This window comes from Diabrotica virgifera, chromosome 2, assembly GCF_917563875.1.
Source record: "Diabrotica virgifera virgifera chromosome 2, PGI_DIABVI_V3a".
Lineage (NCBI taxonomy): Eukaryota > Metazoa > Arthropoda > Insecta > Coleoptera > Chrysomelidae > Diabrotica > Diabrotica virgifera.
Window position 1 is genome coordinate 251895287 of NC_065444.1, and position 16231 is coordinate 251911517.

Below are 16231 nucleotides of genomic sequence, written 5' to 3' on the forward strand. Positions count from 1 at the left end.
TATTATGTTTTTCATTGATACTTTACGACAGAAAATGCAAATTTGTTTAAATAAACACCAAATCACTGTAAAATCGCATAAAATCACATTTTGAGAAAAAAGAAGAAGAAGATTTTTTGACCTTAAATATCTTATTTTTACGTCCCGCAGAAGCTATATACCAATTTTCAGACAAATCGGAGGTCCAAAATTTTATTTGCTCCAAAATTGAGTGATTTGAAATGGAATGACCCATTTACAAAACTGTTCTTCTGAAGGAAACAAAATTAAAATCTAAATATGACATTTATATAAAATTTCTGTAACTCATAAAAAGCAAGAAAAGTTAAAAATCCGTCCTGCTGTCTACTTCACTGTAAAAAAGAGATTTCAAACGAGATTGGTCGCTTTAATTAGCCTTAACTAATAAATGTCTTTATAGATGGTCGAGATAACAGGCATAATTTTTTACCTCTGTCAAACAATAGTCAGATAGTATAACATTTCAACCTACCAGGATGCTTTCTACCATTGGCGTAAGATGCAACAGGTAACTCGATGATGATTATCTGAAAAGATAAAAAATGGTTTAAAAGGCACCTGGGAATTCAACTAGAATCTTTTTTTAAAGATAAGATAGTTAAAAATAGAAAAACAGCATCGATAATTTATTTCCCTTTCAATATCTTCTGCAGAAATTGGTTTTAAAGACACATGTCAACAGGATCATTTTCAGCGTGAAGTTATAATTACTTGGTAAAAATTTTATTCAATGATCAGACAAAACAAATATTTAACGGTATAATATTACAAAACCTCTAAATTTAAAAAAAAACCGCTTGGATTGACACGAAATTTGGCATACACATAGCTAACAAGTCAAAGAAAAAAAGTGATATTGTGCCGATGTGCTTTTGCCCTGGGGGTTGGTTTCACCCCTTCTTGGGGGTGAAAAAGTATACGTCCAAAATTAGTTCAGAAATGGATAAACTGACTAATTTTAAGCAATTTTGGTTCTATACAGTTCTTCATTAGGTCAATACTTTTAGAGTTAGGCAAAGCTTTTCAATCCTAATAGCGACATTAATAATATTGAAAAATATTAAAAATGTTGCTAAAAGATTTTTAAATTGAAAACTTATTGGCCCATTTCCCTTGTGACACCTCCAAGGCTTCTACAATATGCAAACCAGATGGATGCTGCAGTGAAGACAAAAGGGAATGAATTCTACACTATGCAATTCACAACCCCCGTCTGCAGCTTGGTAAAGTTCCAACGGAAAATGGACCTAGTTACTCTATAGGAGTAATACTAATATAAAAATAAAAATGTATACCATTTTTATTCAGCTGAAATGCGAAGGCAAAACAATCTTATTTTTCACTTAGAATACCAAGCGCAGTCCAGCACTCTGAATCGACGATTTTCGACTCTTATTGGAGTCTCATCGGAGAGACGTAGGCCTGCTGCTCCATACTCTAAGTGACCAACATCGAGAGTTTATCCCCCACACCGCAACTGACGTGAATAGATTAGGTGATTAGCGTCATCTGCCAATTGAAAGGCAAAGTTTTTCAATCCTAATAGCGACATTAATAATATTGAAAAATATTAAAAATGTTACTAAAAGATTTTTAGATTGAAAACTTATTGGTCCATTTCCCTGGTGACACCTCCAAGGCTTCTACAATATGCAAGCCAGATGGATGCTGCAGTGAAGACAAAAGGGAAGGAATTCTACACTATGCAATTCACAACCCCCGTCTGCAGCTTGGTAAAGTTCCAACGGAAAATGGACCTAGTTACTCTATAGGAGTAATACTAATATAAAAATAAAAATGTATACCATTTTTATTCAACTGCAATGCGAAGGCAAAACACTCTTATTTTTCACTTAGAATACCAAGCGCAGTCCACCACTCTGAATCGACGATTTTCGACTCTTATTGGAGTCTCATCAGAGACGTAGGCCTGCTGCTCCATACTCTAAGTGACCAACATCGAGAGTTTATCCCCCACACCGCAACTGACGTGAATGGATTAGGTGATTAGCGTCATCTGCCAATTGAAAGGCAAAGTTTTTCAATCCTAATAGCGACATTAATAATATTGAAAAATATTAAAAATGTTACTAAAAGATTTTTAACTTGAAAACTTATTGGTCCATTTCCCTGGTGACACCTCCAAGGCTTCTACAATATGCAAGCCAGATGGATGCTGCAGTGAAGACAAAAGGGAAGGAATTCTACACTATGCAATTCACAACCCCCCCCTGCAGCTTGGTAAAGTTCCAACGGAAAATGGACATAGTTACTCTATAGGAGTAATACTAATATAAAAATAAAAATGTATACCATTTTTATTCAGCTGCAATGCGAAGGCAAAACAATCTTATTTTTCACTTAGAAGACCAAGCGCAGTCCACCAATCTGAATCGACGATTTTCGACTCTTATTGGAGTCTCATCAGAGACGTAGGCCTGCTGCTCCATACTCTAAGTGACCAACATCGAGAGTTTATCCCCCACACCGCAACTGACGTGAATGGATTAGGTGATTAGCGTCATCTGCCAATTGAAAGGCAAAGTTTTTCAATCCTAATAGCGACATTAATAATATTGAAAAATATTAAAAATGTTACTAAAGATTTTTAAAAAAGGATTGAAAAACTTTACCTTTCAATTGCCAGATGACGCTAGTCACCTAATCCATTCACGTCAGTTGCGGTGTGGGGGATAAATTTATTTTGAAGGTATGTTTTTCACCCCCGAGAAGGTGTGAAACTCACCCCAGGGCAAAAGCACACATCGACACAATATCACTTTTTTCTTTGACATATTTGCTATGCGTATGCCAAATTTCATATCAATCCTTTAAATTTTTTTTTTAAATTTACAGCAAAAACCGTCAATAATGTACTATTATAGGTATTTCAGCGTTCTATACAACAATTTTACATTTTCCGTACTATTTTATTTCATTTTTTTTACTAATTTGTCCCATCTTTTCTTTGTCTCATTTTTGACTATTTCTTTAACTTTTATTCTCTCTATTTGGTATATTCCATGTTTTTTTTTGCCTTTTGTCTTGTAAGTATTCTTTTCACAATTTCTTCTTCTCTTTTATTGCTTTTGCCTCTTTATTCCAGGAATTGATGTACTTGGCATTAAAATCACCACTAATTATAAATATTTCGCCATGTCTATTCAAAAATTCTAGATAATGATATTTTTTGAGGTTGTTTTGGTGGAGAGTAGACAGCAGTAAGATTTTGTTTTAACACTTACTGAACCAGCTTGAAACATCTCTGTTTTGTAGTATGATTTGTCTATTTCTGTTCAATAAGAAATGCATTTAAATTGGTATTTAATGGTTATTTTAATATTAACTAAATTATTTACTTCACTATTCGAACAAGTTTGCTATAATTAAGACTTTACTGAATTAGTCAAAACTCAATTAACGGATGAACACAAACTAAAAGAATGACAGGAATTTTCACATCACATCCAACTACTTAACTTGTAGATATTCCAACTATTTGAAAATACTAAACAAACTAAAATCCCATACGTTCATTAAACTATTTCGAGTAGGTCTCTATTTGTTATGTTCCTGGATTTATTGCTGTAATCAACACATCAAAACAAAATTCCATTTTACACAATTACATGTGCAAATGTAATATTTAAATGGGATAAATATAATATCTAGGTGTTTACCTTTTTTTACTCTCCTTATTTTCGAATATCTATAATTTTCCAATTAACGACTATCAATTTGTAGCTAATAAGTCGGACAATATGAATGCTACATCGAAACCTTCCAATCTGTCTGGTTTTATGTACAAGGTATTGTATTTTTAAATAATTTAAATTTATGTGTCTCGGCTGCAATGGCACACAAACAATATTGGATATAAAATAATTACTTAATTACAATAAGGACCTATAACTAATTATTCATAATCATCACCATCATTATAATCATCATCATTCCTCAACCTCTTGCATCCACTGTTGGATTTAGGTCTCCTCCATATTCTTCGATTGTTCTCTTTTTGTGCCTTCTGTATCCAATTTCCCACTGTTTTCCTCAAGTCATCCATCCATCTACCTTGATGTCTTTTATCTTCTCTAGGTCTTCATTATATGAGTATCTTGGTCCACCTATTATCATTTAAACGTTCTACATGTTGTACAGTAAGGGAAAAAACCCTTACTGTATAATATAATATGTGTCGAAAAAAATGTATATAATTTTAAGTAATTTAGGTTGTTACAAAAGAAATTGTTTCTACATACACAAACAAATCGAAGGTTGATTGACGAAGTTTGTTTGCGTAACCTCGCAGAGACTCACGTATAGCTTACTTCCAAAGTCCGAGTTGGAAGAAGAGATAAATAGCCCACAGAGGGATTAAATGGAGCATTATAGTATTGTCATTATTTATAGTAAGATTAAGCTCGTTACTATGCTAGTGAGCCGTCCTGCGAGAAGGGTGTCCTGAAGGACTACCCCGCGAAACAACATCTTAGTAACCTTATGATGATGGATGTTGTAAATCATCAATAAAGTTATAAGTTAGAGTTAGTGTTTCAACTCGACATACCAACCCTGCAACGTATCATGGCAATCTACCAACCTAACAATGACCATTTGACTTGTGCAATTTTTTCTGTGACATCTGTCACTTTTGTCCTCTCTCTCACTATCCTATTTGGTACCATATATTTTCTTGTTATTCCCATTATTGTTCTTACTATTTTTCTTTGGTTATTCTCAATTTATTTGCAGATTGTTTAGTCAAATTATGGTTTCGGAACCATATGTTATTACCGGCAGTATACATTGGTTGTTAGAATATGTCGAATCTTGCCAAATTCTGGCCATCCCAAGCTTATACAACGCTGGATCTCATAAGTTTTTTCCTATTCTAATTTCATTCCCTAGATAGATAATAGCTAATAACCTGATGTACTTCTTGCCCACCTACTCTCATAACATCACTTGGAACTAAGCTGGTAATATATTTTGATTTTTTAAAGTTTGTGTTCAGGCCTACTTATAAAGAAAGAAAATAATCGCTTCGTTTTGATTCAATTCGAGTCTCTTGCCATACTCTGACATCTGATATTTCGGAATATATTCCTTGTCAAAGAGGCTTTACAAGAAGACTGAATTGTACCATAACGAAACGAAGAAGATGATGTGCACCGGAGTGTGGTTAGATTCCGGAGTATGGTTCGTGGTCGAAATTATTTTTCACTCATTTCTATACTTATAAAGGTAAAGATTGTAAAGACAAAAGATCTTACATATTCTGTTTAATAATTGAATGTATTTCAAGAAACTAATAATTAGATTATAAAGTGATCGGACGAGTTTAAAATTTCTTTAATATTCGGCTTAAGTTTGTGTTGATTTCTTTCTGTCGCATACTGAGGACACTCAATAAGGATGTGTTTCACGCTTAAAACACCAGATCAGGTTTGGTAATTAGGCTTCGGCTCGGACTTCATTAAGTATTCGTGTGTGAATCGGGTATGTCCTTCTCAATCTTCGGGTACCTACTGCTTTTTCTTTCCTAGGCATAATTAGTACAGTGGAACCCCGATAAGTCAGCCCCCGATAAAGTCCGGCTAACCCGGACCGATTTTCATGAGACAAAACAAACATTTTTTCACTTTGACTGAGTTTTTTACCAAGAAATAAACAATACTGTATACAACTGTACGTAATTTAGATGTACTGTGCGTATGTATTTCACGTTTTTGCAATTATAATGTGTATTTGTTTATTATTTATATGTATTTTACTAATTTCTACCATATTCTCCGGCTAACCCGGATTTTCGATAACCCGGATTGGCTGTGATCCCGATTAATCCGAATTATCGAGGTTCCACTGTAATTCAAATATATTGACAGTCTGCCGGATCTCGTGTAACGTGCTTTTGAGTGTATTCCAGATTCCAGTGGATTTGCCAAGAGATATGCTGTTGCTGCTTAAACATCTGCTTCAAATCACTACGGATTTTACCATGTACTTTTGAGTGTTGACCGTTTAGGCTACGGCCAGACAAGCGATAATTTACGGCATTGTAAGAGCAGTAAAATGAAGCGCGAAAATGGTCCCACGGTGAGTGTAGTGGATGGCCAGACTGAGCTGTAAAATATCGCGCAGCAATATCCAACATGCCCATCTTTGGCGTCGTGTTACAAACGAATGAACCTGGGTCCAAATTTGTAGCTCACCTAGCCACACCAACGACCAAAACGCTACATTTACATCTCGCGACACGCTGTAATTTACATCCCCCTCTGACCATGATTTTTACTGAAGCTACTGCCGCTTCATTTTACTGCTCTTACTGCACTGTAAATTATAGCTTGTCTGGCCGTAGCCTTAGGGTAGAAGCCATAGAAGCTAGTTGCTAGTTTGGCGGCGTGATCTGCTTTTTCATTACCGAGGATGCCGCTATGGTATGGTATCCAGATTATATAACAACTACGCCTTGAAAATCAAGTGTACCATAGATGTTATGGATTTCGTGAAGTAAAGGATGCTGAACATGTAAACCTTTTATGGAGATGAGTGACGATGAGGAATCTATGCATATTGCTTGTAGTCCAAGTAATAAAGCTTAAAATAGGACAAAACCTTGAAATTTGAGAATAAGTAGTGGATAGTCCAAGGATCAAAATCTATATGATGCAAGAAAGCGCTTTTACCATGGGTGAGGTTGCCACCCCATCTTGGGGGTGGAAATTTTTAATTACATTTTGACCGCAAAAGTTGGCCAAAACATTCATTCTAAACAAAAAACGTTCTATACATTTTTTTGATAAAATTAATAGTTTTTGATTTATTCGCTGTCGAAATTGTTAGTTTTATATAGAAAAAAATCAATGTTTTTAATAAGTTTTCTGCTAATAACTCCCAAAAGTTTTCAGTTTATCAAAACAATTTTACTTAACAAAAATGTACCTTTTAAAAAAATAAATAAAACCGTTTTTTTAAATTTTCTTTAAGACCAATAGTAATCGAGCTACACTTTATTATGTTAGATCTTCTTCGTCAAATGCTAAATATTGTAGTTTCAAAATCAAAAGACGGGAAAACTATGTATTTTTCCAGGATAACTTGTTCAAACTAATTTAAAGTATTTAAAAATATCTATCACTAGAAACAAAAAAAGTCTCTAGCTCAAAAAATAAGTGACTTATAATGAAAAGAATATCAGTCCCTATTTTTTTTTTCAGGGAAAAAGTGATCGAAAGCAGCCTCCTAATCACCATCCTAATTTAAATTGGTGATTGACATTATTTGGTCTTCTTTATTCATGTATTAGTAATAGGTTCTAGAAGTTTGACCGGCTTAGACTGATTAGTTAAAAAAAATGGAGTTAAAAACGAATAACGAATTTTTGTAGTTTGGAAAAAAATGGCCTTTTCTTCAGAACAGAAAGATTAGCATCAGAGATACAAAAAATGTTTAAATATGAAATTGTAGCCTATTTAATTTCCAAGAACCTGGTTTGCAAAATTTTTTTTACGGCAAAAATTCGTTGAGCTATTGACAATTAAAACTTGTAATAACATGCAAAAACCTTCTTTACCAACCCTTTCAAAGTCACCTCTTTTTGCGACTGGGGATTTTAAAAAGATATAATATTAATAGACTTATAGGTCTTGTAAAAACCCACAAAATGCTGTTTTACCAAACTTTCTAAGATAAAAATAAAAAAGTTACGGTTAAAAAATCAATATATATTTTTGAAAAAAAAAAGAGAAATCCAATTGGAAGCATAATAATGTTAGTTAGCGATGTTTTTAGTCAATGACCTTATTCATTCTTCTTTATTAATAGATGCTAGAAGTCTGACTGGCTTAGAATGGTTAGTTTTTAAAAATCTGGAGTTAAAAGCGAATAACGAATTTTTGTAGTTTGGTAAAAAATTTCTTCAGAATAGAAAGATTAGCATCAGAGATACGAAAAAGTGTTTAATATGAAATTGTAGGTTATTTAATTCCCAAGAACTTGGTTTAAAAAAATTTTTTCTATGGCAAAAATTGAGTGAATCGTAAATAAGTATTATCGAAAAACATTGATTTTTTCGATATAAAACTAACACTTTTGATAGCGAATAAATCGAAAACTATTAATTTTCTCAAAAAAATGTATAGAACATTTTTGCTTAGAATGAATATTTTTATCAAATTTTGCGGTCAAAATATTATAAAAAAATTTCCACCCTCGAGATGGGGTGGCAACCACCCCCATGGTAAAAGCGCCTTTCAGCATCATATAGATTTTGATACTTGGACTATCCACTACTTATTCTCAAATTTTCAAGCAAATCGATCCATTCTGTAAAAATTGCGAGATGGAAAGCTTCGGTTCCTGGACTATTGGTTCTTACTATCGATTTGTATGGATTTAAAAGTTTCTAATATCGCATATAAAAATGAATTTAAATCGGTAGTAATTGTTCATTTTTTAGAAATTTTAACCAAATTATTTACTTTAATATTCAAAAAGGTTTGCTATAATTAAGACTTTACTGAATTAGCCAAAAATCAATTAAGTGATGAATACAAACTAGAAGAATGCCAGTAATTTTCACATCACATGTAGATATTCCAACTATTTGGAAAAACTAAACAAACTAAAATCTCATACGTTCATTAAACTATTTCGTGTAGGTCTCTATTTGTTATGTTCCTGTATTAATTGCCGTAATCAACATATCATAACAAAATTCCAATCGCAAATGCAATCGTTACGTTCCAGATCAAACAAAAATTCGGCCGGTTTTTGTTTTTCTAGTAAGACGTTTCTCGATCAGATTTTTTTCGGAGAAAATCAATCAGATCCAACACCTACGTGTAAACGTACATTTCCAAAATATTTCACATTATGGTGAAACAGGAACTTCGGAGAAACGATTATTAACTTAATTTCTAATGCTCGTAATGTAAATTTGTAGCAGGAACTAACTGCTGCTGGATGGACGTATGTTTTGGTGGAGTTAAAAAATGAGTAAGAGTTTTTTGGAAACAAGTATGGTATATCCAAAAATAGGAATTCATATAAACGGATAGAAATGTTACGTGAAAATTAAAATAAACAAATGATTTAATAATTCCGAAAAAGGTCCCGCTTCTTAATTAGGAATGGTATCACCATATACTCGTTTTTTTTTTCAGAAATGCTCGTTCTTCTTTTATTTGACATTAGCTAATTCTAATTGTAATAATATTAATTTAAATGATGAATAGGTTGCACATGTGAGTCCATTTCAAATAATTCTAGTAGAAAAAAATTCAGACTTACAATCTATTTTATTGACTGAAAGGACGACCGGTTTCGGACACTACAATTTATTGTCCATTATAAGATCTCTGTTAAGGTCAATTCAAAATAATACCGATTCAAGGAATATACGCGTCTATTTTACTAGATTTCTTGAACCAGCATCATTTAGAGTTGACCTTACCAGAGAGCTGAAGATACACAGTAAATTGTAATGTCCGAAACCGGTCGCTCTTAGACTCAATAATACTATTTCTACACTACAACTAAACATTAATTTTATTTCTTCTTCTTTTTCTTTTATATAGGCAGTACTGCATGTTTTTCTTCAACGGTGCCTTTTATTCTGCCCCTAAAGTGTCGTTCCATCTTATCCTTGGGCGTCCTATAAGTACCTCATTTGCCTAACGGTGACTTGCCCCTGGCTATTCTTACTATCCTTGATTCAGACATCCTGCTTATTATGTGTTAATTCCACTCTTCTTTTCTGTTCTTTACCCAGGTATTTATATTGTTTACTCCACATATGCGTCTGATTACCTCACTTCTTACCCTGTCCTGTAGTCCTTTTCCAGCAATCCTTCTTAAGATCTTCATTTCGTAGGTCTCCAGATGTCTTTGTGTTTTGCTTGTGTCTGGTCTTGTTTTGGTCGTGTAAGTCATAACTGGCCTAATAACCGACTTATCCAGGGTAGCGATAAAGTATGAAAACACGGTAATTTCTCGGAAACCGCTAGAACGATTTTTATAATGTAACGTTGATCAATTTTTTATTAAATTACAACATATTTTGGAATTTTGTAGCAATTCTTATCAAGACCTTTTCGTATGCGGAGATTTAAATGTTGATTATTTGTCAAATTCTGTGCAGAAACAAATCTTACATGATGTTATAGTTAGTTATAACTTGAAAATTACTTCTGTGGACCCTACGAGGATTTTCACAAATAAATTAGGACATACATCATCCACTAAAATTGACTACATGTTAACAAATGTTAATATTGATTTTTGTAAATCTAATGTATACGAGGGTCATTTCAGCGATCATAAAATTTTTACACTTACAATTGAATCCAATAATGTAAATTTTCATAAAACAGAAAGAAGGATACATTGTTATCGCGATTTATCAGATCATTGCTTATTTCAGTTTCAAAATGCATTGTCTTTACTTAATTTTGATGAAGTGTATAGTCAAAATGACATTAATTTGGCCATGAACGAGTTTGTAGATATAATTTCTTTTAACATGAATGTTTATTGTCCTGTAAAAACACAGAGAAGTAGTACTAAAAACCGTAAAAATAAATGGGTAACCGCAGAAGTAAAGAAAGCCGGTCGTCATATAAAAAATGTATATTGGTTATCTAAAAAACTTCAAAATAATAATTCTCAAAAGGCATATAAAGAAGCCAAAAGGAATTATAATAAACTTATTAAAAATGCAAAAAAGCAATTTAATGAACAGCTTATCATACAATCAGATAACACATCTAAAACAACATGGAATTTGGTAAATAAAGCAACAGGTAGAAAACAAAAAAAATGTAATATAACTCTCATATCTGACGGTGCCGATATTACATCTTCTGAGGATATCGCTAATGTTTTTGCTGAATATTTTGCAACTGTAACTGAAAATAATCTTGAATCATATTTTGGCTTGTCTAGATCTACAAAATGTACTTGTTCCAAAATTTCGGACAAAACTTTTTTCTTTACACCCGTTACATATCAAGACGTTGAAGACGCAATTATAAATCTTAAAAACAAGTCCAGTACTGGTTTGGACAACATATCCACAAAAGTCGTAAAATCGGCAATATTTTCTCTATCAGCTCCTTTGAGCTACTTAATTAATTTATCGGTTGCTAATGGCAAATTTCCTGACGCACTTAAAAGCGCAAGAGTTATTCCTATACACAAAAAAAAATGATCCAGGATTGATTTCGAATTATAGACCGGTAGCAGTGCTGAGCGTTTTATCAAAAATTTTTGAAAAGGTTGTATATAATAAAATGGTTTGTTTTCTCGACAAATTCGATATTATATCCCCGCATCAACATGGGTTTAGGTCAAAGAAGTCAACGTTGACTGCTGCATGTCATTTTTTTAATTATATATATACAGATCTTGACAGGGGAAGGCATGTGGCAGGTCTCTTTTTTGATTTGTCCCGTGCCTTTGATTGTCTGGATTTTAACTTTATTAAAAATAAATTTTACAACCTAGGTTTCAGAGGAGATTTCTTGGACTGGATAGTAGACTATTTGAGCAATAGAAAAATGTTAGTTTCATATCAGAATTCTGCTTCGACAGTTTTCAATATTGATAAAGGAGTCCCTCAAGGATCTGTTTTAGGACCGCTTATATTTATTCTTTTTATGAATGATCTTCCTGATTACATTAAATCTCGAGTTATTACTATTTACGCAGATGATACTGCACTAGCGATCTCTGCGCCTAGTAAAGAGGAACTTATATTATTATCCAACGGTGTTTTTGGGTCATTTGTAGATTGGTCCAAAGCAAATGGATTAATAGTAAACGTTGATAAAACTCAATTTTTATATTTTCATTCCCAAAATGTTCTTAGCAATGTATACTCATTATCATTTAAATTTGACAATATACTTATTTCGTCAGTTACAACAACAAAATTTTTAGGTTTAAATATAGATTGCCGTTTGAGATGGACTGAACAAGTCAATACAATAAATACAAAATTAAATAAATCGTTTTATGCTATTTCTAGAATAAAAGATACTATGCCGATATCAGCACTGATCAATATCTATTACGGCCTTGTTTACAGTCATATGAGTTACAACATACTACTATGGGGAAATTCTATTGACAGCCCTAAAATTTTTGTAACTCAGAAAAAAATTATTCGAAAAATATTCGGGCTAAAATTTCGGGAAACTTGTAAACCAACGTTTATAAAATACAAAATCATGTCATTCTATAGTCTGTACATTTACCACACTCTTCTGTTTGTCAAAGAAAATTTCAATCAATTTGAAACTAATGCTCATCGACATGATTACCATACAAGAAATTGTAATAAGCTCAGAATACCCCAGTTTAAAACATCAAGATTAGAAAATTGTACAATAAACTTCCCGATGAAATGCAGGAGATTGCTAGTTTTAACAGTTACAAAAATAAAATCAAAAATTTATTATTAGCCAAATGCTACTATTCCGTCAAAGAATTCCTTGACGATAGCCTATAAACTATTTTACACTATTTTATTTTTTATGTATAAATTGTTTTGTGTATACAAAGTCTAAAATGTCTAAAAATGTTAGTCTAAATATGTTATTTTATAATATGTGTTAGGTGTTAGGTACCTATAAAAAAATTGTGTAGCTAAACAATGTTAGCTTGTAACAGTTATATTACTGTATATGACCTGTGCTATACATTTGTAAAAATGTCTTAAAAGGATGAATAAATATTTCTTATTTCTTATTTCTTTCTTATAGTTTTTTGGTGAGTGGGGGTCTTCTAGTGAGGCCGATATTATAGTGGTAATTACATTGTTGTCAAATCTTCCGTTTTTCTGGAAATCTAATGAACTTTCTTACTTTAAATGGAACACCCTGTATATTTTTACGTTTTAAAGTCCTTAAGAAATACTGATTATTTTTCATGTTATATTCCCTATACCTAAATGCTATAATTTCGGAGTTATTGCTACATTTATTAAAAAAAATTAAACAAATTATAAAAATTAATTTTTTCGGCCCGGGTAGACATTATTTTAGCATATTTGGATCATTGGAAACAAAATAGGTATTTTGTCATTTTCCTCTAACGTTAATCGTTTCCGAGTTATAAAAATTTAAATCTGAAAAAATTCGAAAAATGACGATTTTCTAGGTTAAAAAACACAAGTAAAAAATATCATTTTTGAAACTATGAGGTACCTAAAATCAAGTTCAAAGCTTATCGTATCAGCTAGCGATAAGTGATTTGGTCTTATTTAATTTTAAAACATCGTTTTTTAGTTGCTAATGCAACCCAATCGCCCGTGCTCTCATATACGCTTCCAGTAGCGTACTGATAGATCAGCTGGCCCTGGTTCCAGTTGGTTTGTGGGCCCGCCCGCCCAATAAAAACATACATTGTATATCAAAAGTTTTTAATAAACATTAAATATAAATCATCATGTATCATAAAATATATCATATCAAGTGATCCCTATTGTGCTGATGTGTGCTTTTGCCCTGGGGGTGAGTTTCACCCCTTCTCGGGGGTGAAAAACATACGTTCAAGTTAAGTCCGGAATTGGATAAAATAACTTATTCTAAGCAACTTTAGTTCTATAGAGTTTTTTCACTAAGTCAATAGTTTTCGAGTTATTTGTGAGTGAATATTTTTCAACACAAAAACAATTTTTGAGACGGTTTTTCGCAAATAACTCAAAAAGTAAGTATTTTATCGAAAAAAAATATTTTTGTAGTAAAAATATACCTATCAAAAATGACAAAAAAATGGTGTATATACAAAGTCTGTAGAACCAGGAGAAGCAAAGTTGTAGGTAATGAAAAGTAGGTTCTTATTCATCAAATTCCAATTCGAATATTTTAACGTGAAATAACCAACAAATTAATGAACAACTTTTCGGGAAAAACTCATCACAGCTTTATTAAAGTTTTTAAAAAGCTTTATTTTTGTAGTTTTTTAGGTTCTAGCATCAATATTAAATTATGTAACGCTCAAAATAAAGTTGGTCCCTGTATAAAAATATACGGGGTGTTCCATTTGAAATAAGAAAGTTCATTAGATTTCCAAAGAAACGAAAGATTTGACAACAATGTAATTACTACTGTAATATCGGTCTCATTAGAAGACCCTTACCCGCCAAAATCTATAAAAATCGTTCAAGCGGTTTCCGAGAAATTACCGTTTTTTCATACTTTATCGCTACCCTGTATATTCGGGCCTTTGTTTCCACTCGTAGGTGTTTGTTTTTCCAAATTGTGTCGTTTAGACATTCGGCCATTCTACTGGCTTTAATTATTTGATATTTTAGCTCTTCTTCGATATTGTTGTTATCTGATAGATAAATAGAATTCCCAAGTATTTGAAAGTCATTATTTGACTTTGATTTTTTTTTACTGTCCCAATCCAAAAATCGTTTTCAAAAATGATTTTTTCAAAAAATTGGTGTAGACCGGGCAGTATCGTCGACCCCGCTAGCGAAATTATTCCGATTCGATTTTTTTGCACAAACTTACTCAAAAAGAGGTTCTTATAACATATCCCCAGGGTGCCGGACGGTGCCGTGGTCGAAAAATTGTTTAAACAATTTTTTTAAACAAATTCACCAAAAAATAATTTTTTCATTTCAAACAATTTTTTTAGATAATTTCGGTCATTCTGAGCAAAAAAGGTCCCCTGTCATTTTTCTCTAAAATTGATTGTTGTCGAGTTATATACGATTAAAAATTTGAAAAATGCGAAAATAGCCATTTTCAAGGCTTAATAACTCGATTACAAATTATTATTATGAATTTCAAAAAATGAGTCCTGAGGAGATTTTTGGCATTATTTTATTACAAAGCTGCTATTTTTAATTATTAACAATTAGCGATATAGTCCAACTGTATCGTCGACCCCGTTAGCGAAACTATTTCCGATTAGATTTTTTCGTACAAACTTACTCAAAAAGACTTAGGTCCTTATAATACATCCACAGGACGCCGGGCGGTGCCGTGGTCGAAAATTGTTTAAACAATTTTTTTTAAACAAATTCATAAAAATAATTTTTTCATTGCGAACGATTTTTTTTAGATAATTTGGGTTATTCTGAGCAAAAAAGGTCTCTTGTGATTTTTCTTTAGAATTGATTGTTGTCGAATTATATGGCCATTTTCGCATTTTTCAAATTTTAAATCACGTATAACTCGACAAAAATCAATTTTAGAGAAACATCACAAGAGACCAATTTTTGCTCAGAATGTCCCAGATTATCTAAAAAAAATTGTTCGAAGTGAAAAAATTATTTTTGTGAATTTGTTTAAAAAAAATTGTTTAAACAATTTTTTGACCACGGCACCGCCCGGTACCCTGTGGATATGTTACAAGGACCTCTTTTTGAGGAAGTTTGTACGAAAAAATCGAATCGGAATAATTTCACTAACGGGGGCGACGATAAATTGACTATAGCGCTAATATATAAAGACTATAGCGCTAATTGTTAATAATTAAAAATAGAAGCTTTGTAATAAAATAATGCCAAAAATATCTTCAGGACCTTGAAGAAGGGGTTTAAAACTTGATGTGGTCATTTTTTGAATTTCATAATAATAATTTTTAATCGAGTTATTAAGCCTTGAAAATGGCCATTTTCGCATTTTTCAAATTTTTAGTCGCGTATAACTCGACAACAATCAATTTTAGAGAAAAATGACAAAGGATCGTTTTTTCTCAGAATGACCCAAATTATCTAAGAAAAAATTGTTCGAAATAAAAAAATTATTTTTGTGAATTTGTTTAAAAAAAATTGTTTAAACAATTTTTCGACCACGACACCGCCCGGCACCCTGTAGATATGTCATAAGAACCTCTTTTTGAGTAAATTTGTGCAAAAAAATCGAATCGGAATAATTTCGCTAGCGGGGGCGACGATACTGCCCGGTCTAGTGTGATTTAGAACCAAAAGGTATTTAGGGTTATGTTTTTTCAAACTCTAAGGATCACTTTACTTTGGCCTCGATCTTGTAGGCAAATAGATATGCTTTTAGTTGAAAATTCTGGGGGTGGTGTTTTTAGGCTCAGGATGATATCAAATTCTGATTATTTTTCAAAAAACAAACCCAAATAAAAGGCAAATGTCATAAGACGTTTTTTAAATCAAATGTTCAAATGGACCTTAATTATCTGTCAGTGAATAATTCGATGTTTGAATCCATTAGTG

The 16231-nt window shown here is 32.3% G+C and overlaps 1 protein-coding gene across 3 annotated transcripts in view; it reads right to left on the reverse strand.

Annotated features, from left to right (window-relative positions):
* The window catches only part of LOC114338522 (protein decapentaplegic), a 349390-nt gene that overhangs the window by 177103 nt on the left and 156056 nt on the right, over positions 1–16231 (reverse strand). For all 3 annotated transcript variants that reach the window (XM_050644444.1, XM_050644446.1, XM_050644447.1), the window contains exon 2: positions 494–548. The gene's annotated coding sequence lies outside the window, so the exon portion shown is untranslated. The remainder of the gene's footprint in view (positions 1–493; positions 549–16231) is intronic.